The sequence below is a fragment of the Struthio camelus genome, chromosome 1 (genome assembly GCF_040807025.1).
Source record: "Struthio camelus isolate bStrCam1 chromosome 1, bStrCam1.hap1, whole genome shotgun sequence".
Lineage (NCBI taxonomy): Eukaryota > Metazoa > Chordata > Aves > Struthioniformes > Struthionidae > Struthio > Struthio camelus.
The window spans coordinates 103,174,194-103,199,540 of NC_090942.1; the positions used below are offsets into that span (position 1 = coordinate 103,174,194).

At 39.6% G+C, this 25,347-nt stretch overlaps 1 protein-coding gene across 5 annotated transcripts in view; it reads left to right on the plus strand.

The window, feature by feature from the left end:
- EPHA3 (EPH receptor A3) overlaps window positions 1-25,347 on the plus strand; it is a 234,633-nt gene that overhangs the window by 130,199 nt on the left and 79,087 nt on the right. The window lies entirely within an intron of this gene.

The following is a 25,347-nucleotide window of genomic DNA, read 5'->3' on the forward strand; positions in this document are numbered from 1 at the left end:
GCTAACTATTCATAAATATCAAAAAAATCTTTATCTTTCTATGGTAGAGTATTTGCCTAACTTTCTCTTTATAGAGACAAAAAAAAAGTATCATCTTCAAGTTCTCTGTTTCTAAAAGCTCAGTATAATTACGGTGGAAGTAAATTAAGTGATTCCTTTTCCTATGTCTAAAATGTCGGCAGCTTCCATTTTTATAGAAAATCTGTTGCCTGATTTGGTCATTTTTTAGCAGCACAGAAGAGAGAACTGCGTAATTTCTGATTAGTAAGGAATGGGGCAAAAAAAAAACCAAGGTATACTTGTCATGGGACACTGAACAATGGCTTTATTTAACACTTTAATTTAAAAAATGGAAATTACGTCTTCAGTTTTCTAATAGCAATTTTCTACACTCTTTTGGGGGGTTGTTTGATTTCTTTTTATCTTAATTTTTTGCTTTTTGCCATTGTGTGTGGCCTTCTTTTGCCCCCACCTCCTCCAATTTGCCAGAATTACATGCCACCAGCTTACATGTTGCTGATTCAAAAGTAGTCCCGCTTTAGTAGTTGGAATGTGACAGCCTGTGAAGAATAAAAATGAGTCATTCTCTTTCTTAATGTACGGTGATAATGTAGGAAGGAATTACTAGATCGAAAAGGAAAGACCGTGAATTTTCTCCCTTTTCACTGAGAATCGTTAAAGATTGGATTGTTTGCGATACAATCCTAATAACGGTTTTGGAGTTTCTAGTGCTGCTATGTTGGCACATGTATTTAGGATTATGAAACAAAACACAAATCAGAGGAAGGAAGAGGTTTCTCTGAACCTTCCACGGCCAGTTAAGCAGATTATTTCTGGTCTAATTCCTGTAGTTTGTATCACCAATTAGTTTTTCTGTTCTTATTTTTCTCTAGTTTAATATTTAGGGTTTAGGTTTAGTATGCAGGGTTTCCCTATCCTCTGTGAAAATATGAATAGGGAAAGTAGCTAAGGTTTTGCTCAATCTGAAATCTACCTTTATAATCGTTCATTTTTCTTCATTTTTTTCCTTTGCTTTTAAACTTATTTCGTATATGGATTCTCGCTGAAAAAGTGTTTTATTTAGGAAATGTTAGGATTAAAGGACATGATTGAAGGATATTAGCTTTTCATGGAGTTGCATCATTTGGGCAAAAGGAGGGCCCCTAATCTGTATGATTTGCGTGCATGAATAGCACCAGTTCAGAATCTGCTGTGACTATTTAAAATAATAATGAATTTAGTTCTTAGGAAAGTAAAGGATTAACAACAGTCACTCAGGCCAGGACTAGGGTAGGGAAGTGCTCCAACAATGTTCCTGCACCGCTCTGCCAAGACACTTGAGTTTCAACTGGTAAGAACCGTCCTGCTCAAGTCATGTGAATTATACCCTGCACCGGGAGACTCCACGGTCCCAGAACACATGTTCTCAAGATGTGGATCATAACCATGTTTCAGTATCTGGTGATCACACTTGCTTTTGTAGCAACTAACAGGGAGCAAGGTCATTATATTTCTTTGTTTATAACAAAATCGTGTCATGGCAAATGTTGAAAGCAACAGTCATAGATTTTTAGGGCTGAAAAGAGCTTCTGGTGTTATTTTGTACTTAGCTTTGGATTATTGCATGATAGTACTGCTAGTTGTCTGCAGTAGTTCTTTGTCACATCCAACCTTGAAACCTCAGGTAGAAAAAAAAGATCTCATAGTCTCCTTTGCCAAATTATTACACAATTTGTTTTTAGTAGCTTCCTTTTTGTCTTTGAAGATGTTAGTTTTAGTTTCTTAACTGCAGGCATTTTTCTCTTCCACTTGCCTCACTTTTGAAGCCTATGAATTCCTCATAGGCTTTTATGAACAATGATAAATTTTTAGCTTTTTTTTTTCTTTTCCTCTGATTAGCTGTTGAAACTACTTTCCAAAAATCAGACCTTCTGAACAAATATTGCATTTTTTTACTTGACGTTTTCTAGATGCTTTTCTGCACAGAGTTGGGGGCCCATTTCTAGTGAGAGCACTATATGCATGCACTTCACCATCAGATAACAGGTGAATGGACCAAGTGCTCCCAGCATACTAGGTGAGGGCTTTGACAGATTGGACATGCCTGGGAACAGTGCTCTTTCATCAGTTCCAAAAAAAAAGAAATTTTTTTGTTGCATCCCTATGAGTAAGAAGTCCAGCAAAGTGGGCAAAAGACCTGCATGGATGAGCAAGGAACTCCTGGCAAAACTCCAACAGAAGAAGGAAGTCTACAGAATGTGGAAAAGGGGACAGGCCACTTGGGAGGAATAGAGGGACGTTGTCAGAGTGTGCAGGGATGCAACAAGGAAGGCTAAGGCCCACGTTGAATTAAATCTGGCAAGGGATGTCAAGGACAACAAGAAGGGCTTCTTCAAATACATCAATAGCAAAAGGAAGACTAGGAAAAAGGTGGGCCTGCTGCTGAATGGGGCGGGTGCCCTGGTAACAAAGGATACAGAGAAGGCAGAGTTACTGAATGCCTTCTTTTCTTCAGTCTTCACTGCTAAGGCCAGTCCTGAGGAATTCCAGACCTTGGAGACAAGAGAGGAAGGCTGGAGAAAGGAAGACTCTCCCTTGGTTGAGGAGGATCAGGTTAGAGATCATTTGTCCAAACTTGACATCCACACATCCATGGGCCCCGATGGGATGCACCCACGAGTGCTGAGGGAGCTGGCGGATGTTATCGCTAGGCCACTCTCCATCATCTTGGAAAGGTCCTGGAGATCAGGAGAGGTGCCTGAGGACTGGAAGGAAGCCAATGTCACGCCAGTCTTCAAAAAGGGCAAGAAGGAGGAGCCAGGAAACTACAGGCCTGTCAGCCTCACCTCCGTCCCTGGAAAGGTGATGGAACAGCTCCTCCTGGAGGTCCTCACTAAGCGTGTGGAGGACAAGAAGGTGCTCAGGAGTAGTCAGCACGGATTCACCAAAGGGAAATCATGCTGGACCAATCTGATAGCCTTCTATGACAGAATGACTGGCTGGGTAGAGGAGGGGAGAGCAGTGGATGTTGTCTCTCTGGACTTCAGCAAGGCTTTTGACACTGTCTCCCATCACATCCCCCTAGGTAAACTCAGGAGGTGTGGGTTGAATGAGTGGACGGTGAGGTGGCTTGAGAACTGTCTGGATGGCCGAGCTCACAGGGTTGTGGTGAATGGCGCAGAGTCAAGTTGGAGGCCTGTAGCTAGTGGTGTCCCCCAGGGGTCAGTGCTGGGTCCAGTCTTGTTCAATGTATTCATGGATGACCTGGAGGAAGGGACAGAGTGCACCCTCAGCAAGTTTGCTGATGATACTAAACTGGGGGGAGTGGCTGACACACCAGAAGACTGTGCTGCCATTCCGAGGGACCTGGGCAGGCTGGAGAGCTGGGCCGAGAGGAACCTCCTGAAGTTCAACAAAGGCAAGGGCAGGGTCCTGCACCTTGGGAGGAATAATCCCATGCACCAGTACAGGCTGGGGGTTGACCTGCTGGAAAGCAGCTCTGCAGAAAAGGACCTGGGAGTGCTGGTGGACAACAAGTTAGGCATGAGGCAGCCGTGTGCCCTTGTGGCCAAGAAGGCCAATGGGATCCTGGGGTGCGTTAGGCAGAGTGTTGCCAGCAGGTGGAGGGAGATGATCCTGCCCCTCTCCTCAGCCCTGGTGAGGCCTCACCTGGAGTACTGTGTCCACTTCTGGGCTCCCCAGGACAAGAGAGACATGGCAGTACTGGAGAGAGTCCAGCGGAGGGCTACAAAGATGATGAGGGGACTGGAGCATCTCTCCTATGAAGAAAGACTGCAAGAGCTGGGCCTGTTGAGCCTGGAGAAGAGAAGACTGAGAGGTGATCTCATCAACGTGTATAAGTATCTGACGGGGGAGTTGTCAAGAGGATGAGGCCAGTCTCTTCTCCGTGGTGCCCAGCAACAGGACAAGAGACAATGGGCAGAAACTGAACCACAGGAAGCTCTATCTGAACATGAGGAAAAAGCTCTTTGTGAGGGTGACTTCTGTAAGGGTGACTGAGCACTGTTAAGAGGTTGCCCTGAGAGGCTGTGCAGTCTCCTTCTCTGGAGATATTCAAAACCCATCTGGATGTGATCCTGGGCAATATGCTCTAGGTGACCCTGCTTGAGCAGGGAGGTTGGACTAGATGATCTGCAGAGGTGTCTTCCAACTTTGGCCATTCTCTGATTCTGTGAAATTTCACTGTCATCCATCTCCCTAGGGCCGTGGTGGTTTTAAAAGATTTGATAAGAATGTAAGATGCTCCACTTGTAGCTTCTCTCTTGCTGTTACACGGAGTTCAAAAGTACAGTCTTGAAGAACCACATTCCTTGCAGTTCTACATACCAAATTGGCAGCAGTATCCCAACGCATGCCTATTTATATCCTTAGTTTAATACTATCTGCTTTTGGTTAGGTTGTCTTCTCTGTGCAGCCTTGACATCTCGGAAATGCCCTGTATGAACAAACTGAAGTTCTAAATCCATTTACCTCGTCTAGCCAGTTCCATTTTGTCATATCTATAATATATGTCTATAATCTATAGATTTGTCATATCTATATATCTATAATGGGTAATATCCTTGGAGTTCCCTAGCAGTCCCTGGAGAATTCAGGTACTGTCTTGATGATGTTCCAGTATGTCTATGAATATGTTTGTATTTATTTCACATTAGTCGATTCATGTGCTCAGTCTGTCAATTTATCCCTTTATTTTGGGAAATATTTTCCATGTAGGTTTTTACAGCGCAACTGTTTTGGCAGTACTATTCTAAAGCCATCTCTCTCTGCTATTAGATGACTCACATGTGTCAAGACCTTTCTACCTGAAGAAAACTTCAGCTGTTTATTATAACTTGTCATTTCTCTCTTTCTTGCCCTCTTTTTTATTCCTTGTCCCATTCATTAAGAACGCAAAAGTTCACCAGTGAAAGGAACCGAAGGATGTTGTGCTTGCCTGTCTTCTGTGCTAGAGTTTAATCTCGGTGGCAGAAAGTTATTGGGTGTGATAACAAAGGGGCTTTGCATTACTTGTGCCCAGCTCCAGGCATACGTAACAACCTGCAGTTTCCGGAGGTATAAAAGGAGCAATGTAACAAACAAAGATTTCTAAAGAGGTGGAACAGGTCAAAAGTCACTGGAGTTGTTTCTCTGTGAGGGAAATAGAATAGAAATCTTGAACTCCAGCAAAGGATTATTCTTAAATAGGTGTGTGTTTTGTAGTCTGCTGTTTGAATCAGCTTTATTTTGAAGAGACACTGAATTTCTGCACAGTATCACAGGTTGTTCTTTGTAATGTGTGGCAATTTAGTGCCTCAGATAATCAGACAACTTCATTTAGCTTCATTAAACAGCAGATAGCTAAAGGAAATCAACATACCAACACAGAAAATTTTTGTATTATGTTTCTAATAGTATATGTTTAGGAATATAAAACAGCAAATAATGCAATATATGCATTGTTTCTCCTAGTAATAAAAATTCCCACAACTGTTACTGCACTCATTATTCCATATACATTTGTCTATGTAGACATATATATATATATGTAGATGTATGTGTATGCACATATAAATGCGTGTGTGTGTGTGTGTATACATATATGTGTGTGTGTGTGTGTTTGTGTATATATATGTATACACATACACACACACACACACACACACACATATCCATGTAAATGTCAGTTAAGCAAGAGCCATTTGAATGATCATGGATTAAGCTAATAGAAATTACTCATTCTCCAAATTGGAAGTTATCCTAGAAACAGCTGCATTCACCAGTAAGCTTCATATTAAACAAAATACAGCACTGTGTAAAACAGCTTCAAAAGAGAGTAACCAGCAGAGTATAATCAGCATCAGTGTCATAATAAGTTGATACCTCCAGTGTCTTATTAGCTGTTTGTCTTTGTGATTATGGCAAGAACTTTGCATAGGTGACAGGGCTTACAATTTAGAAGCAGCTGTGAAGATGGTCTCATTTATAAGACAATTGGGAAATCCTTTCTAGCCGCTACCTTAAGACCAAAAAAAAAAAAAGTTTTAGCTCTTTGGAAAATCAGGGAATTATTCTACTGTATTTAATATCTATATGCTATAAGACTTGAGGAAATCACAGGAAAACTTTCTTTTAATATCATGTCACTGGTAAAAGGAGAAAGGAAACACTATGAGAACACAACTGCAATGTTTAGTTTTGATTTGGTTTCTTTTGCCCTTTAATCGAACAAAATCCAAATATGTGGGATGCCTCAAGTGGAAACTACCGCAAGAGCTGCAATGGTGGTGTGGATGTGAGCTGAGAAAGAAGGGTCAAGAAATGCTCAGCTAAGAAAAGAAAGGTAGGTGGAAAAAACAGAAAAGTCAGGGATGCTATTGTGAAGGGACAATGAGAATGGAAAAATAGGACAAAATGGAAATCAGCAGTCTTGTCCTAAAACTTCAGAATTAAATAATTTAAAAAAATGCTACAGTGGTAGAATTTAGAATTTATGTCTATCCTTTCTTTTTTGTTAATCTCTTTCCTAGTGCTTGTTGGGATTTTCCCACAGAAATATTAGAAAATCCAGGATTGGTCAGTTGTAATCTGTATTTTAACACAGATTTTTGATCTATGTTTAATAGGAATTCCTGTTGCCTCGCATCCAGATTTCCCATTAGATAAGCTGATTTCTGATTGATTAGTGAAACAGCTCAACTAAATAAATGCAAACATACATGAGGACATTATTCTGCTTTAAGAGACTCCTCTTATTCTGATTTATTGTTTATATTCTTACTTGTTTACCACCATCGGCAGACTGTATAGCTTTCAGTGAGGTTTGAAATTGATTTATTTGAACTGGTGCAAACTCTTGTATAGATCCTAGCTTAATTTCAGCCAAATTTTACTTTACATTGAGTTGACTAAGAATCTTTTTAAGATGTGCTGATATAAGCAACCATTAAAGTAAAAGATGTACAGATAGATTTGTCTTCAAACTAAAATTGGTGAATGTACACATTTAGGTGGTCCAACTCTCTCTAGTATTCAGGTGAAGCGTGATTAGTTTCAGCAAACCAAAATAAATTTTTTTAAATGTGCCCACATAGGGCTCAGACGCGGTTGAATTACTACGTATCTGCTGAAGCCTCCTGTTCAGTACAGGTTACCACTGTTCTTTTAGAGCTTAGCTATGCAAAGCGAGTTACTGCAAGTGAGAATTGTTGTGTGGAGGAAAAGCAAGGATCTGTCATACTTCTAGCTCATGGTAAGCCATGAAAAAAGCTTTACACCCGTGCATTTTACAATCTTATACCTATCACCAGGTGAAGAACACACACAAAGGCAGTTACTGTGACTCATGGTAACCTCTTAAGATGTGGCTAATCAGCTGTGTCTGAAATCTGATAAGTTGGTCTACTTCTAGGCATAGCTTGAGCCGGACTCCCATCACCCTTCCCCAAAAGTGAGGATTTTACAATGAGTTTTAGAAACAGGGTTTTTTTAAACATTTTTTAGAAATAGTCCTTAGTATGTGTCTGTTAGGAACATGTTTCAAGCTGCCGCAGAGGAGGAATGCTCTTATTTCTTCCTAGCTATAAAAATGCAAAGTTTTAGATTTAGCGAAGGAAAAAGCTATGTCAAACGGTTTCTACAGCAATTGCTAAATTGAAAAAAATTCTTAAGCCAATTATACCAATGTAATTCAGTGGGATCTAGGGACTGCGATGTAGGATGAATGGGATGAGGTGTTTTATAGTCCAGTGCCCTCTTTCTGAAAGTGGTCAATATTAGGTGCTTGTTTTGGAGAGATAAGCTATAAAAATTACAGGAAATTAAGTAATAACCGGTCCCTTCTTTTTTAAGCACACAAAACCTCCTTCCGCACCATGGGAGAGGTCCTATGCCCTGTAGAATAATGATTTATTATCCCTTTCAGAACTCTTACTGAGGGAATGGTACTGAAAACCACCTTCTTGTAATTCCAGGTGTTTTCATTGTATGTATCACTTCTGTTTTTTTTAAATCCTGCTGAATACTCTCTTCACTGTTCCCATTTTGGCGAATTTTTCTGTTGAGGAATATTTATTATTTCTATGTGATCGTGTTCCCTTTTGTTATTGTTGCCCCTGGAAACAACCTTTTAAAATTTCTGGCAGAAATAGGGTTATTTTTCCCTTCCTTTCCTGTTTTCTGTTCTCTTCAGCTACCCCAGAAGTAACTCTGCTTCAGTAGTTAATCAGTCATTTGGGATCTATTGAGATCAGAACTGGACCCAGTTTTGCATAGGTGGGCAAAAGACTGACCTGTATAATAACTTTTGAGTTATTTCATCTACTCACTTTCAAAGTCTGAAATATATAATGAGAGAGAGAATGTCTGTATGATCAAGTCAAACACTTACTCAACATTGCTGCAGTCAAAATCAGGCTAGGTAGGATCAAATGCAATTCCAATTTATTTTAGTAGGAATTTAGGATGTTTAGATCATGGTTAATTAAAAGTGATCTGGATACCCATTTGTTTATAAATTATTCTTGTTTTGCATAACCCCTGAACATATTAATTTACTATTTAAAACCAGTGCTGCTTGCTGCTGACAATTAGATAACCAGCTTGCCTCTCCAAGTTTTTTTTAACCACCGAACTTGGCAGCATATAACTGGCCTCCTTGAGTCTTATCTCTGGGAGTTCATCTCTGAAGAGCCAATGTTAAATTTAGTGAACATGAAGACAGAATAATCATATGGAGTCCCAACTGCTCATCCAGGCCAATTCTTCTGTTGCTTAAGTTGGAACTATTTCAAGATATCTTATAAAACTGAGTTATTTTAGTAATCTGGAATACATAGAACATTTGCCTATGAAGATACAATTTCTTTGTGTAATAGGAAGAGTGGTGCTTGTACATTGCACACAGCTTTCACTTGGACTGTGGGATCTTAGTGTAAATGAGCATCTAGGCAGTAGGCTTAGTGAAAATAATGGAAATGAGACATGTAAAATGCTAATTACAAGTATTTAGGCTTTCCTTCTCCTGTAGTCTTAGGATTATTTTCTGCTATTTTTTTCTCTGTCCTTCAGTGTTTCCACCAGTCCCTTTAAAGTCCAGTAGAAAATTCAAACTTATGTTTGCTTACAGACTTTATTTTGAAATTGTTTTGGCCAGACAATGCCTTTTTGCAATGGAAATTACCTAATCAAAAGCAACCTCAAAAGGACCGTAGAATTTTCTTAAACTTTTTCGCTGAGAAACTTAACCTAGTCAAAAGGTAGAGAGAAAGGGAGAGGAAGCCCCAAAGCCTGCTTCCCCCAATGTTTCAGATGTGACAGAAAAATGATTTCATATTTTTGGATGATAGCTGTTGTTACAACTTCTTACAAAAGTTAAATGTAGCTATACAGAGTGAAACTTCCGAGAGGAGGAACATTCCTAATGTCTGAGAATTTCATTTTCTATTCTGTCACCAATTTGGAAATTTTATTGCGCCATTGCAGAGGTTGGAATCGTGTCGTCTGAACCTTAAGGCAAGTACGTTCAAGATTCAAGATTCAAGAGTTTTAAGAGAAAGATGCTTTTGATACAACTCTTTTACTGCTAGCTGAGACAGAACTACTATACTGACTTCATTGTGCCAGAGTTTAAAAGACAGAAGATTCTGTAAGGAAAATGAGATAAAAATAAACTCTGAGTCTCATAAAGACTTTGGAGAGCGCATGGAGAGGGGGACAGAAGGTTTTTTCAGTATAAAATGCAAATCCATCATTTGTTAGTGTGATCTGCTCCACTGATATTTTCAAGAGGGCAGAAAGAACTGGTACCAGCAGTTTCAGTTCTCTAAGAAGCCTTATGCCTATGAAACTAGATTTCATTTGAGAGCTATCAGTAGTGCGAACATATAAACATCGATAGGTGCAACTCTTCTTACAAACCAGCAGTTCAGAATTTTCAGTCCCCAACTGCGAGATGTTCCTTCCAGTGATTTTTAGCTAATTATTTTTCCCCCTGCAGATTTAGAGAGAAAGAATTGTAGAACAGGCAGAAAATATCCCGCTTGTCCTTCTCTTCGTTTGAAGAGCCAGCTCCCGGAAAAATGTGTTTTTCTTCCCCGTGATGCTCTGTTGAGCTTAACCTTTGCCTCTGAGCTTCAGAATAGCCACCTATTGGATCAGATGAGACTCTCATACTGAATCAGTCATGATGCTATCAGTCTCTGAGTACACTCCTAAAAATTGTTAAGGATGGGAGCCTGAGAACTGTTGCAACAGATGAAGCAAAAGGAAGGTGCCACTGAGGAGGCAGGGCAGTAACATTTCCGACTACTGCCAGGGTACTAGCAGGGATTAAAAAGGCTCAGGATAAGTTTACAAGCGCTGCATCAGTCTTTGCTAAAGCAGGAGTGTTAGCAGCTACTAAATCAGCTGTATTACAGCTCTCATGTTACATAATTCATTGAGATTAGCAAGGCTAGTGTCTGTTAGCCTACTTCAAATTATTGCTGTACATAAATTTAACCCAGTGTTTACTAAGAAAAGTAGTGGTGAAGGACTAAACCACTCCTTAACAGTGAGTCCTAATACAGAAGAAAAACTTTGCTCTTTAGAGAAGAGGCATTAGAAAGTGAAATATGTCTTATCTGAAAGTGCCTGGTTCACAGTCAGTGCCAATTTGTGTCCCTGTTCAAAGTTGAACTATCTGTCCCCAAACATAGTTGCTCGTAATCCCTGTCCCAAGTGATATGAAGCAATGGAGAAAATCCTAACAGTATTGGAGTAAGCTGCGTGCTCGTACATTGCTGTCCATGTGTTGTTCAATGGCATTTTTTTCAGTACAGAAGGCAGTACAAAAGAGGTTCACTGCACAGGTAATTTATAAGATGGGATGCAGCCAAAACCAAGCGTTATGTGTGCCGTTTGCTTGGCACCAAGTGGGGATGTGAGTGCTTAATCAGCTTCTATGGCATGAGGTTGGCTCTGCGGTGCCAGGTTTATAAATGTGGAGAGCTGTCTTAATCTTGCTGCATGATGTCAGTACAGCAGACTACAGTATTGGTGACATCCATGTTAGTGGAAGATCATTTCAGATTAGTTATGCTCTAACGTGGCATTTCACTAATGCATTTTGACAGTACCCACAAAATGCATAGTGACACTTGCCTATCATAATCACATATTCTGTATTTATAATCTGACATACAACAGGGGCAGCAAGGGGCATCAAGAAAAAATGTATGAAAATTTTACTGAGTTATATGGACACTGAGTTTTATATCAGCTGCAGAGCCTGTTTATAGATGTTTTTGCCTTTATTGTTACTAAATTTCAGCTAACTGGATTCATGCATTTGTTGAACAGAGCTACTTACATTGGCAAAAACCTGCGTATGGAATGTTTACAACTGACACGCTTACACACCTGCATTTTATGGTTTGGGTCGTGAAATGAGAGTTCATGATCTGCAGAACTATGGTTGTGCAGAGAGACACATTTTCTTAAGTAACCTCTTTCAATAATCTGATATTATCTCTAGCTGAATCCTTGCGCAGGTTCTGGATAAGCTACACCAGAGCAGCAGGTAACCTCCGGAGCTGGCTCCCACCTGCGGCACAGAGAGCATCCCAGCACAGAGCTGGGACCTCCAGCTGCTGCCACCACTGTGGCCGGCAAGGTTATATATGATCAAATCAAGTCTGCAAAGCCTTTTCCACAGGTTTACATTTCAATCCATCAGTCCCGAGTTCTCAGAAATGCAAATGGTTAGTCAGGGATATGAGATGTTTGAGCACTTCCTGGGTCAGAAAACGAACCTTTTTCCTTTCCTTTTCTTCTCTGTCATTTTTGGGGAGACAGCAGGGATTCTTAGGATCTCGTTTGTCTCTGGGATTGGTATCTTTCGTTATCTAGGAAAATTATTTTAAGAGCATCGTATGCCTCAATTTTGTTTCTGCAGAACAAAGGCGATGATGCTACTTTCATCTCATCTATCTCAGTGTGGTTTTGGGAAGGCTGAAGAGTTAGGGTATGGAAGGAGAATTGTCAAGTGCTGGACAACAGTGTCCAGCTATGTTTTCTGTTGGATGTTAATATTTGGTGATTAGGAAAAAAAAATTAATATGTATTGTGTATGGTGGGAACTAGTTGTCCAAATAGAAGTCATGCCAATAATTGGAAAACTATTTCGGTTACGACTGTTTTGTTCAAGAACAATTGTCTTTGCTTTGTGGTTTTCATTGGAGAAATTAACTGATCTTTTTTTGTTCAACAGCATAATCTTTGGTGGTGTTAGAAACGTGCTATATACGCCACGTACAATAATGCTGGGATCATCCCTGTTTTTGAGGTACTAAGGATTGCGTATGCAGACTAACTCCATTTGTCACACTATTAACGTGGCTTAACAGGATGCTTGTAGTAGTGGACGCAGTTTCTTGAGTTTTGAAAGCTGAAGAGCTTTGATTTAAATTTGTTATCTGTTGTTACAGTTACGACTGCTTTGGAAGTGCGTTCTGAAATTTGCTGCACAGGAATGAGAGTATTGTGCTTAGTGAGGCTTGGTCCCCATTGCACACCCCACCCTTCTTTGTCTTGAAGCCAATGCACACCCCAGGACCTGTGTTTTCATCACCGTCCTTTGTAAGAGAGATTATGAGTATCAGGGCAAGTGCGAGTTTGTCGATGTATGGAGTACAGGGTGAAGGAAGAAAAAAAGAATATAGCGTTTAGGTATGCTATTCTTACAGCTTTACCAAAAACGATCTGAGAATAATATATTTCAGTTAATCTGAACTGATTATTCAACCTTGTTTTTCAGTTAGCAATGAAACAAACAGATATTTTGTGTCTAGCCTCACATAATATTCTGTTTGTTTTTATATACCATTTGGCTGTAAGTTTAGAGTGTGCAGAGTGCTTTTTTCCAGACATTTTATTGTTCTTTAAAATAATATAAATACAAATGTTAAATCTATGATCTAGCTGAGAAGAAAGAAAACCTTCTTCATTGTCTGGAGATGTGCTCCACTTTCTGGAACTGCAACTTGTTTTAATTTTGGCACATAATAAAAGATTTTAAAGGCCTTATTACATGATAAAATATAGACCTTTCACTACTCTTATGACCAGATCAAAATATGTCTGTGCTTGAATATATTTGATATTCTTCAGAGGGCTGATTAAACTACTATTCTATTAATATACAACAATTTCCTGTGTTTTATATACATCAGCATGATGGTATATCACCTATAATCTGGACAGCAGTGGACTGCCCTGACCCAGTAAGATTCAATTTTGCTTCAATATCCTACCATATAATTTACTTCATTATCAAATGTGGCATCAGATTTTATGACCGGATCTGATCAGAAGAAATACTATTAAAACAAGTCTTTCAGAAACAGGCCTCTAATTAGTTTTGCTGATCAAATGTAACCAGGCATAAGCTGGCTTCCCCTATTTCTGAGGTAAAAAAGAAAAAAAATTATTTGAGCTGAAACTCAGAGTCTTAGTCAACTCTGAAGGAATCTGGTTGAAGTAGATAAGAATATTTCTGGTAGGAAGAGTTGTCAGCAGGAGAGCACCACAAGTCTTCTCTTCCATTCTTTTGTACAAATGGATGCAGAATTTCATATCTTCTGGTGGATTTGCCTAAATCCTTTTGACTTTATGTCCTTTCGGCCTTCTCGAATTCTGCTTTAGAATTGTGAAGGTCAACAGCGGAAAAATGAAAATCAAAACAAGATAGTACAGGTAAACTGTGTTACTAGATTCTTCCTTCATTTGGAGAAACCTAGCATGTCTATACAGCAGAAGATTTCTGCAGAGAAGTGCAGAATCCCGAAATGTATTTCAGCGCTGTTCTTTAGTTCTACATAACGATTTTAAGATAATTTTTACATTATGATTTTATATGAATAAATCCTTTATAAAACCTGTAACTGATAGAGTTCCTATTATTTGGTTGTTTTTTCCCAGAAAATACGTTGGCATTAACTTGCTGTCGGTGTTGACTTTCTTTGGAATTGACAACTGTTAATTGAACATAGGGTATTTTGTACTAGCACACGTTACCACCTGGTAGAGTAAATATACATTGCAATACTGGAAAGCTTAGTTCTTTCCCTTCTGATGATTTTTCTGCATAGCAGGGTGAATGCTGTTGAAGAATATTGAGTTGTTCTTGTTGCTACTATTTCTAAAGCTTCCTTATTATAAGGAAAGATTTAATTCTGCACTAAATACTGTGTACAATGCATTGCATCAGATTCTGTTTTCTAATCATCTGAGATTCTACCCCCCTTGAATTCACACAGGTATCAGGCTAGTGAATAAAAATGCTGAACTTTTTTTTTTTAACTCACATTTAATTGGGCTTTTGTTCAGTGGATAATTACTTAGCCTGCAAAGCTAGACATTTTTTAATACATGCACAGAAAATGCATGTTAAGTACTTAAAACAGAGTTCTCTTTTAAAATGACAAAAAATACCAGGAAGTCCGGATAAAGGCTAAAGCATACAATATTTAAATATTGCACTTGAGCAGATAGAGAGTTTGGTAAAAGCCTTGGGCTTTTCCTTTCAGCTGTGAGCAGAAGATTGTCAGTGCACAGATGTCCCCAGAGGCCAAAAGTGTTTAATTTTCAAGCGTTCCACTGGAAGGATGAAAATACAGTCAGTGAAAGAGACGCAGGAAGAGGAGAGGTAGCTATGAAGACGACAAAGCCTTAATATTTTGGTCTTCTGGTTAAAGGCTTACTAAGTCACCACTGAAACCTCCTTTTATGCACATTCTAAATCCTAGTGAACACAGTAAAATATAGATAATTTCTGTTTATTTGTGGTTATATCTTACTAGGTCTAATAAGAAGAATTTATCTTACCATATTTTAATTGCCAAAATTTTTAAAATCTTTGTTCCAATGAAAATACCCAATGATCAGAACAATTAGGGTGGCTGATGGCCTTGAGAGATCTGAAGGCTGGTAATCAAGTAGTATAGCCCTGCAGAAGCAGACCTGTGGAGTTAAGCAGTTGGTATGAAAGACCCTATGGCCATACTGTACACGTTTCAGAGAACTGTACTTAAGGCTAGCTCTAGTCTGGTCCTGTAGACCTGATGCCCTGTAACAGAGTGTTTCTTGCAGTTTACCAGTTCACGTGCTCTGGAGATGGCTTTTCGGTGTGAACCGAATAATTGGGAATTTGCTTCAAAAGTGCTCTCCAAGTGTGAACTAAAATGTTTGTGCGGATGCATCCGTTAAGTGATGCTAGTAATACTGCTTGCAAAGCAATGGCTATTTCTTGTATGCTGTTAAAAATTACAACTGTGTTCTAATACACTGAATTGCATCCCAAACTTATGTTAGTGAATAATGACAATGACTTAAGCTGCAGGAATTTTCTCATACTGCTTTGAGCTTCTGCCATTGCAGGACCATTTCTCTTCTTAAGAACATCCCTTTTCTATCACCACCTCTCTATGACTCCAAGCAGCAATGTTTCTTTCAGTGGTTGGCTATGGAACTAATGGTAAGGAATTCAGCAACTGCTGCTGAGTGAAGCGTGGTCACATGGCTAGCTTTGGGTCTCCTGTAAATCAAAGTGCTTAAAAATGCCAACTTTTTTTTGGTAAGGGAGAAAAATAGGCCATCTCCAATGCTTACTTTCTAAAACTTAAGATCTTCCAAGTTCTAGCCTTCATGTCTTGCTTCCAGTGGTTGAATTCAGAAAGAGCTTCTAGTTAGGGAAGCAGCGTACTATCTTTTGCCTATCTCTGAGTTTAGAGATAACTTGAAAGAGCTAACTTTGAGGTATGAAAAAGTGAGATTCCATGAAAGAAGAATGTGTAGATATTCTAGCCGCTGGCCATGCAATTGAGCATCAATTTTTTTTTAATAGCAGCTGGAATATTTCTCAGTGTTGTAAAATTGGTTATCTTTTTATGTCACTGTACTGCTTGTGACAGATACCAGATTAACTGCCCCAGAAAACAAAGTCTTTTGTTTTTATCAACAAAACAGGTTCAGTAAGGGCGTAAGGAGCATAAGTTTCCTGCACGCTGCTCAATCAAGATGCCTCAATCCTGACCTGGAAGAGTATCTCTAAGGGGAAAGACATTTGTTAAATTTCTTTTCCAATTAATTTGACAGCTCTGCTGAGACTACTAACAAAAGTACTAATTCATGCTAATTGCAGTACTGGACCTATGTCATCTGGGAGCTGGGCTGAGCATCACACAACCCACCAAGCAGCATTTCGATTATGAGGTGTCACTGGGAGAAAGAACATTGAATTCAGATCTTGTTCTGCATTACCATGGGTGATTCATGTAAAAATATTCTGCTTTAATTTCTTCACCTGTAAAACGGTGACAATAATGATCTTCTGCATGTGTTAACAAAGGTGGAAAGTTTCAAAAGAATATTCCACCTCAATAGATGGAAAATAATCTTTGCTTCATCCTAGAGAGAAAATGTAGACTTTTCATACCTCTGAATTAATTGTTTTGCTCGGAATAGGTGCATTGCCATAAAAACTGGCAGAGGTAAGCCTGGTCAACAGATAGCTGGAAATTAAAATCAAAACAAAGCCCCAAGTAGGTAAGAAACTGAGGGTAAGAGAGAGAACGTAGTCCAAAATATAAATCAGTCACTTTCATCAGACGTGTTATGAAGAGGATAAGAGCATTTTCCACCAGACTGCAGGACTGCAGAAGAGCATTGTCAAAGGCATAGAAGATATTCCTATGAAAGTTGATTGAAAAATTTGAGACTGTTATCACAGAGATGATAAATAAGTAGAACTTTTTAAACTAATAAACAGTTTAGAGAGGATACATCAGGAGCATGTGTTCTCCTTGTCTGATGATAAAAAAACAAGGATACATTGGTTTAGGTAAAAGGTGGCAAATCCTAAACTGAAAGAAGGACCTATTTTTTCACTTTGCGCTTACTACCTAGACTGTGGAGAGGAACATCAATGAAAGTAATTGAGACTAAGAATTTAGCAAAAGCGACTGGATATTCTACATGAATGCCAGTAATATGGAGGAGGGTTGTCATACTTAATCATTGTTAAAAATAAATTAGCAGTTACGTTAAACCTTGTGTTTCAGATCAGTATTAAAGATTGGAGTGAAATAATGATGGAGAACAAATGACTGTCCTCCATCTGCCTTTCTCTTGCACGTCTGTATAGTATTAACTACTATCAGATACAAGATAGGCAAGTCTTAGGGCTAGATGTAATCTGTATGGTGATTCATACATTATTTATTTATTTATGCTATCATTCACATTGTTAACTTGGCCTGGATCAAGTGTACAGGAATTTAAAAAACACATGTAAGTAAAGCGATGAAAATTGTTTTTCACTTATTGGCTAAATTTAACTGAAGGGGCTTAGCAGGTACTATTTTGATTTCTCAGAGGAGAGCAACGTGTGAAGCAGAGCCCTCTCAAGAGCCCACAAATTCCACCAAGCTTGAAATCAACCTCTTCCCAGGAGCTTGCGTGCTGTGGGGCGGGGGCAGTCATGCTACCAAGGTCTTTTTCTTCATTTGTTTTTGTTTGTTTTTTTTAGAAAAGTTCTGCCGTATAAAGGGGAGGTTTAAGAAAGACTAAATCACAGTGGCACCTTGGTATTCCTTTATGGCGCTTTGGGCCTATAATTAGTACATGGATGTTAAAAAAAAATCTCTTGTCTGAAGCTGTCAAGATCCCACATCTAGTTTGCCTTCCGGAAGTTCATAATGTAATTTTAAAGGAAAAAACATTTCGTGACTTTTTATCTTTGCCAAATAGTCATTTAAAACTTCCAGACTTTTTTTTTTGTGTGTGTGTGTGTGTGTACAACCACTTTTTTTTCCCCGGTTCAAGCTGATGCTGATTTTTCCTGGTACTTCTTTAATTTAGATTTTTTTTCAAAATGCCTCTTGGGTTAGGAAGTTATTTTTCATCTCTATTTGGATTAAAATAACTTTTTTAAAGAAATAGAGCATAGGGTTTCTTTGTTGGAAAAAGTAGTAGTTTAAAATATCTCAGTGTCCAGTCTCTGCTTCAGGAAAGCATGTTGTTTAAGGAAAGTGAAAGACAGTGCTTATAAACATGGGTTTATTAAATTCCCTCTTTAAATACTTGCTTAAGTATTTTGCTCAATATGGGTAGAATTAAAGTAGAACTTTTGTTTATTTTGTTTAAATTCTGAGTCAAGGCTATGATTCTCAGTGTATTCCCATTAATTAAATGTCCTCTTCCAAAAACGGCCTGCAAATAATCTGAAATGCCTTATGCATTTTAGAGCAAGATATTTGTGTACCCACAAGCAAGAACATTTTTACTGTAATGCTGTGTTTAAGACCTACTGCCTTTGACATTGCACTTTTCACAATACTGTTTAACAAAAGAGATACAGAAGCCTGCAAGGGATAACGTGAAACTATTACAGACTGCAGTTGAAAGGTGCAGTGTTATTCCCCCAGGATAAAGCTATCTCATATGTACATATAATTAATATGTCTGCCAGTAACAGTTATTAAACAAAGAACAGGAATTGTTTCTGCTGAATAACTTGACCTAGGAGTAAAGCCAATTTAAAACGCATCTGATTAAAATACATTAAGGTCACAGTAAAATATGAAGTGGAGAGGAAAAGCTGAAATTTACTCATGGGTAAGATTAAATACTACTCAATATATTTTCTGTGCTAGCAGCAGCTTTCAGGTGTAAAAAACAAAAAGTGCCTATTCCAAGGATTATTTTTCTAGAGACATTTCAGTGTTACAGCGTACTGAATCCTTACTGCACATATACCACACAGGCCATCACGCTGGAGCAAGGATTGGAGGGTAGGAAATAGTGAAGAGAGTGGAGATCATTTTCTGAGTCCTCAAGGCTGTTGGGCTCTTGCAGTTGGAGGAAGTTTAGTGATGGGAAGGAAGTTGGGCTGCTTTTGTGAATTGTTGATTTCTACCAGCGGTGGACAGCTGCAGTAGTTCTTCAAGTCTGTCAGCAGCTTTGTCTGTGATTACTGTGTTTTCTAGTCTGTAGATGCACAAGTGTACTTGATGCATGTTTCCTTGTGCTGTAGTTTTCCCCCAGAAGTTATAGTAATAAATAACTGCATTTTTCTAGAGCTATCGCACAGCTAATAGTAGAAGGAGAGGTGATAAATCTCTTTAAAATGCAACTTTTTACTCTGAAAATACAGACATAAAACTTGTCTCGTGCACAGAAAATATGATATGAGCTTTTTTTTGAGCTTATAGAGCTTAACAAAAGCCTGTGCTGTGCTCTGTTACTGCTGCCGGTCACAGAGCTAGCTGGTTTGTGATTATTTCGGATATTGTGTATAGCCTGCTGGAGACTACGGTGAAGACATAACATTTGATACATCTTGGTGAAAGAATAATTTAAGTTCTTATTCCTCAGTAAACAGAACTGTCTGCCACGGGGAAGTCGGTGGAAGCCGATGTCATTCCCTCTTCCCGGGAATGTTCTTACCTTGGTGATAGCAGGGTCCATCCTTACAAGAACATTCAAGAACTCTTGCTAAAATCTTTCTCAATCTTATTTCTCTCCTGTGCTTCACGTGGACAGAGCACGTGCCAGCCCCCCAACCCATCGAAGCAGAAGTGTGCTGAGCCAGTGCAGTTTCCTTCAGTGAGGATCCCCACCAGCTGAAAAGCGTTAGAGCTGCCCCTGCTGCCTCCTTCTCGTCCTCCTCCTCACCAGATAGAAGGAGTTATCGAAGTGTATCAGTGACACCCAGTTCTGTGCCTCTGTTTCTACAGCTATGAATAGTACTTAGCTTTGCAACTTACTCCCCTTAAGTTGTATCTTAGTGTTTACTCAGCTCTGATGACAAAAAGCTTGCTGTAAGTTCAATGGAAATGGGAATTGAAAACATACTTCAATTTTTAGAAGCCTGTTTGGGCTAGGTAGATGTACAAGCACGATACTTAGAGAGAGAGAAAGGATGTGCACCTATGTAATGCTGTAGATTATGTAATTTTTCATATAGTAATGCGCAATGAGACCTGCTGAAAATTGTTTTCCCGGCTCGGAGGGGTTTTGCAGGAAATGCCCATTGTAACGCGTTGTTTCTGCTGAGCAGGGTACCATGGTGAACAAGGGAGGAAGAAATTAGACATTTTCAGTATTGTGAAGGATACGCACTATAAGCGTATCACAGGATGACTCAGGGCAGAATTCTGCCTTCATTTCCTACTCTCTTTGTATCCAAGCCAAAAACTATAGCATCTCTGTATAGTGTTATTTTTAATATTTTGCATGAATAACAAATATAGGTGGGTGTAATTTGTGACGGAAGTGTGAAATGAGCAGTTGTGAAATCATCTTTTTGTTGTTTATCAAAGATAAAGCAAGTGCAAGAGGGGAAAGAAGCAACTAGTCCAAGGAAACTAAAATGGTTTTGAGAATTTTATAAGGTTCATCTATGCTGTTGGTTATGCTGTCCATTTTCACAAGCTGACAGCTGTGTCGCATCTCATTCTGCATGTGCGTGTGTGGATGGGTGTGAACGCGCCGTTCGGTTACTGGTGATAAATGCAGTGGTGTTGTCGTCTCCAAGTGTGAACAGAATATGCAGAATGGAGAAAAGAACTGTGCAAATGATTTTGAAAGGGACCTGAGGACCCTTAAGGTTTTACCTCTGAGTCAAGGTGAACTGCTCGGTAGCAGACGCTTCCCTACATGCCTACACTGTCAGAGCTAATCCTGTGGCTCCGGGGATGGTGTAAGAGGCTCTGCTTCTGCTAGCTGTAGGGCAGCGTTTGCGCAGCTGAAAGCCGGAGCGACTTGTGAAGCCCTGGGAGTGGGCTATGCGGGGGGCGCCTTCCTGGTCCCTTTGTAGAGGAGAAAGATGTGAGATGTATTCCAGCGCTGCTGACACCTGTCTTGTTAAAGCAGGCAGGGGGGAAATGGTGTTAAGATATCTGCGAGCCATGCTGATTCATATTTGAATCCCCTTATTTTCTCAGTGCTGTGTTTTAGTGCCACAGTGGCGTTTTGCCCTTAGGCTTTTTTTTATTGAAGAGCAGAGGAACAAAGGAAGGAGACGCTTGATCCCTCGGTGAGCGCTGCCCGTTGCACGCACTGTTTAATGATTGCGTGTATCCACTGCCGGTGCATTGAAGTGCCTCAGCCTTGCCTCAGAGCGTCGTACCTCTGTCCCCAGTACAAAGGATGGAGTTCCTGTCGGACCGTGGAGTTCAGCTCGCTTTGCAAATAAACAGTTGCTTTGACCTTGTGCAGGCAAATGGGCCCTGTCAGGCCTGCAACACCAGGGCCAGGAAATCATCTGTTCAGTCAGCACTGCTTCAGGTCATTAGTTTGTGTTTGCGGCTGGGAATTGGTGATATTGCTCTGTGCATTAGGGGGCTGCAGGGTCTGAATACTAAAATGCCCCTATTTACTAACAGCTTTATGTTGTAATTTAAAATTAATTCAAATTGAAATTAATCATTTAACCCTTAGTTAGGACCATGTTTTCCTTTCAAAGTCAAACACGTTAGTCAAACAGGTGAAATTCACTTTGGTGTTGAAGACGGTCGCATTTCTTTTAGCAGGAACTACCGCAGAGTGCTACATGCATTTGTTTTGCTCTCAGTGAAGTGTCTTTCCCCCTGTCTGTCTCTGACTAAGACAGCCTCATTGATTATAGCTTAAAGAAACTCATTTTTATACAATAACGAGGACAACTGCTGTCCTGAAACTGTAACCGGTGGGTAACTTCAATAAAGTCAGTGTTGCTTACACCCAAGTAAAAGAGATGGAAATCAGACTACATATTGTTTTAAAACAATATTTTAGGTGGGAATTGTCGCAGGAATTACCAGCGTCAACAGGTATGGGGCATCTGACTTGAGGAAACCTTAACAAGCAAAACAAAGCAGCCTTATTGTATAGCTTATACCACATATATAGTAACTCTCAAAGTTTTCTTTACTCCATTCTAGTGTGTTGAGACATTTTTCTTCCTCATCCATTGCATTTAATTCCTTTCATGTTGTTTCTTCTTCAGCAGTATGCTCTATTTATTATTTATTACTGGGAGTAGTTGGTGCGGAGGCTGGAGCATTTCCTTCCTTCCCAAGTCCTGCAGTGTGATGGGCTGGAAGTGGACAGGACTCCAAGGGCTGCTCCACCACTGAGGAATGGTGGTGAAGGGCCCTGCGGAAGATTTCCTGCTCCCCCTCGCTGCTGCTGTAGGGCAGCCACCCCGGCCATGAGCCCTGTGCGCCAGGGCAGGAGAGCAGGAGCTGCAGCCGAGGCTGTCGCGGCAGTGAATGGAAGCATGGGCATCTGGAGGCAGCTGCAGAGAGCTCTTCTTCTAACCCTTTTTCTGTCCTAGCTCTTCCCAGGCATAGCCTGAGTATGATGGACAGCCTTGAATGCTTCAACTGAAAATGTTACAAATATTGGCTAATGGTTCTTCTTTTTTTCCCTTCTTCTTTTTTCCCTCCCTTTCTTTTTTCCCTCCCTTTCTTTTTTCCCTCCCTTTCTTTTTTCCCTCCCTTTCTTTTTTCCCTCCCTTTCTTTTTTCCCTTCTTTTTTTTAAACACTCAGCCATTGTTAACAGTCAGTACTTCAAGATATTAAAGACAAAGATAACCTCCTCCTTCTCTAATTTGAAAGTAACGTGGAAGTGAAGGAATGGAGGATTCCTTAGCTTCTAGAAGAAAATGTTAAGAAAAAGCAAATGCTGTTCACAGCTGGATCCCATACTGAAATTATAGATTCTGTGAAGATTTCGTGTGCCAGTGCCTTTTTTGTCAGTCTGACTGAAACTGAAGCAATGGTATTCACCACCTCAAAAAGCCAAACTGTCTTCCATCAGTTAGTGTAATCCAATTTTTCTTATGTACAAAAAAGAATCCCCCTTGAACTAAAAACTTTCTTGTATATCAGAATAAAAATGTCTAAGAAAAGAGCAATAATAGTAAATATATTGTGACTGCTTCTTATTGCCACCTCCTTCCTAAGTTTTAATTTCAGGTATAATTGCATTTTTCTTTCTCCTTTGGGCTGCAATGGTGAATAATCTTAAATTGATTTGACAGACAGAGACAGAAAGTGCGAGACAGCCTGAGGGGAAGATACAAATCGGATTGCCCTCCCTGGGGCATATTGGGGCAGCAGGGATCTAACCAGCTCCCTCCCACACAGACTGCTCACTCTGTAGAACAATAGAGGAAGTATAAAACAATGAGATTCCTGTCCAATCTAGCATTATTAGAATGCTTCCTGCACACTTCTCCCTCTCCTTTTTTACTCCATCCCCGTGCTACCACCACCTTTTCTTAAATGAGGTCTATGAGTTTCCACCTGAGGATAAAAGAGAGACTGTTTGTTAATGGAGCAATTGATTCCTGCATTTCTCCTCCTTGCCCCAAAGAACATATCTACTTCTTATGCAAGCTTGTTTACTTACTTTAAATTCATTGCTGTATGAAAGTGTTGGTGTTGGGTGCTTTGAAAATGCCCATTAAAAAAAGTGTGGTTTAGTGCTTTGAATATGTGGATTGACATATACTTTTTTCTGATTGAATATTTTTCTTCAGGCCAGCAGAGGACATTCTATACCAAGAGACAGTAAAATAATTTGGGGGCCTTCTGTCAGCAGGTGGGAAAACAAGAGTCTCATGTTGACTGTGACATATTTGTCCTGGGACAGTATTTGGAAGGCAATGAGATTCGAATCTTGAAAGTAAAAGAGTGCAACAGCAAAACCAAAAGGCTGACCCTGGTTTTTTTGATGCGTTTGTTCCTGGGGAGGTGTTTAAGAGAGGCTGAGGTTTCCTTTATTTTCCTCAAAATAAAGCAAACGTCCCCAAATATCCTTGAAGCCTTTAAGAAGATGGAAGCAAAAGTAAACCCTGGCTGAAGGAGGACAGGCTATGCCAGATCATGCAGATTGGTATTAAGTTCTGTGAACTACAAGGTCGTTTTTAGCAATTCTGTTTTCAAAAATTGCCTGGCAGGCCCACCCATCAGAGACTCAAATATGGGATTATTTCATTAGGGCTAGCAGGAGAGAACTTTGTGTGGGATGTCTTTCTCAGCTATTTTGTTAGCACGGGAGTAAGAGGTAGCAGCTGCAGCCAGGCAGGCTTTATTTGCGAGGTTTGTGAAGTGCTAAAGGGTGGCTAAGATTAGCACTTCCTTGTGAAACATTTCATATTTCTCAAACGGTGTTTGATGTAGTGTGAGGAGGTTTTTCTTTATTAAAATGTATCGGAGAAGGACATATGTGTGTATGAGTTCTTGTTTTCCTTCTGCTGTTCAGTATGTCTCACTGGAGTATTTGACACCAAAAGCTAACAAACAAATTTGCCTTACCCAGCAATTAGTATTTGGTTTTGGATAGAAACGTGGAAGCTGAACATCAGGTTAATACTGCAGTTTCACTTTTTTTCCTGCATCCCTTACAGAGGTGTTGGGATTATTATTTTGACTATTTTTTTCTCTCATCTTATTCCCCTTACAGGCATGTTCTTCTGTTTGGGCAGTGAATGAATGAACCCAAAAGACCATGCAGTCTTGTATCCTGTGTTTTGTACTACATTTATGAATCATTTTATCTCCATAAGCAAAAATGAAAAAAGTATGCCAGATTAGGCATACATTAAGACTGATGAACCCATTCTCTCACTTCAAATTAAGATTTAAATCAGTGACAGGTCCAGGGCCATTTTAAAAAGTAGGTTTGTCAAAAAGCAAAAGCTGAACGGGTTTGAAGACGTACTCCCTTTTGTTACATTATCTGCTTGGTGTGAGAACAATTTTACTTGGTAAATTGCATTTGGAGAAGGATGTAGTTCTTGGTGAGAAACAACAGCTGAGCAGTAAAGTTTCATGATTGTTATCTGTTTTTTTTTTTAATTGTTTTCAGGGGGAGAGATGAACTTAGTGGAAAGGAATCAACAGTGGTATTTTGCTGCATGGGTTTTTCATGAAAAGTTATTTACTTAATTGTTCATTTCTGTAACTTATTTCAAAAGCTGTTTTCTTCTGATGCAAATGTGGCACTGAGTCAGTGTAAAATGCAACAAGAGTGGAAATAGAGGGAAAGTGCCCATGTTAGTGAATAACAACACCTGGAGTTTGTCAGAAGCAACTTTTGCGGGCTCCAGCACTGTCCCTAGAGAACTGGGTTAATGCTAAAATCGTCCTGGGTAGTACAGCCCATGTGAGTTCCTGATATTCGCTCAATATCAGAAGCAGCTAGCTTACTGAGCCCAGTGCATGGTCCTTCAGAAATGGAATAGATCTTTCACTGTTCTGATTTTTTGGCTTGGGGGTTGGGTTTTTTTTGTTTTTTTTTTTTTTTTTTGTTTTTGG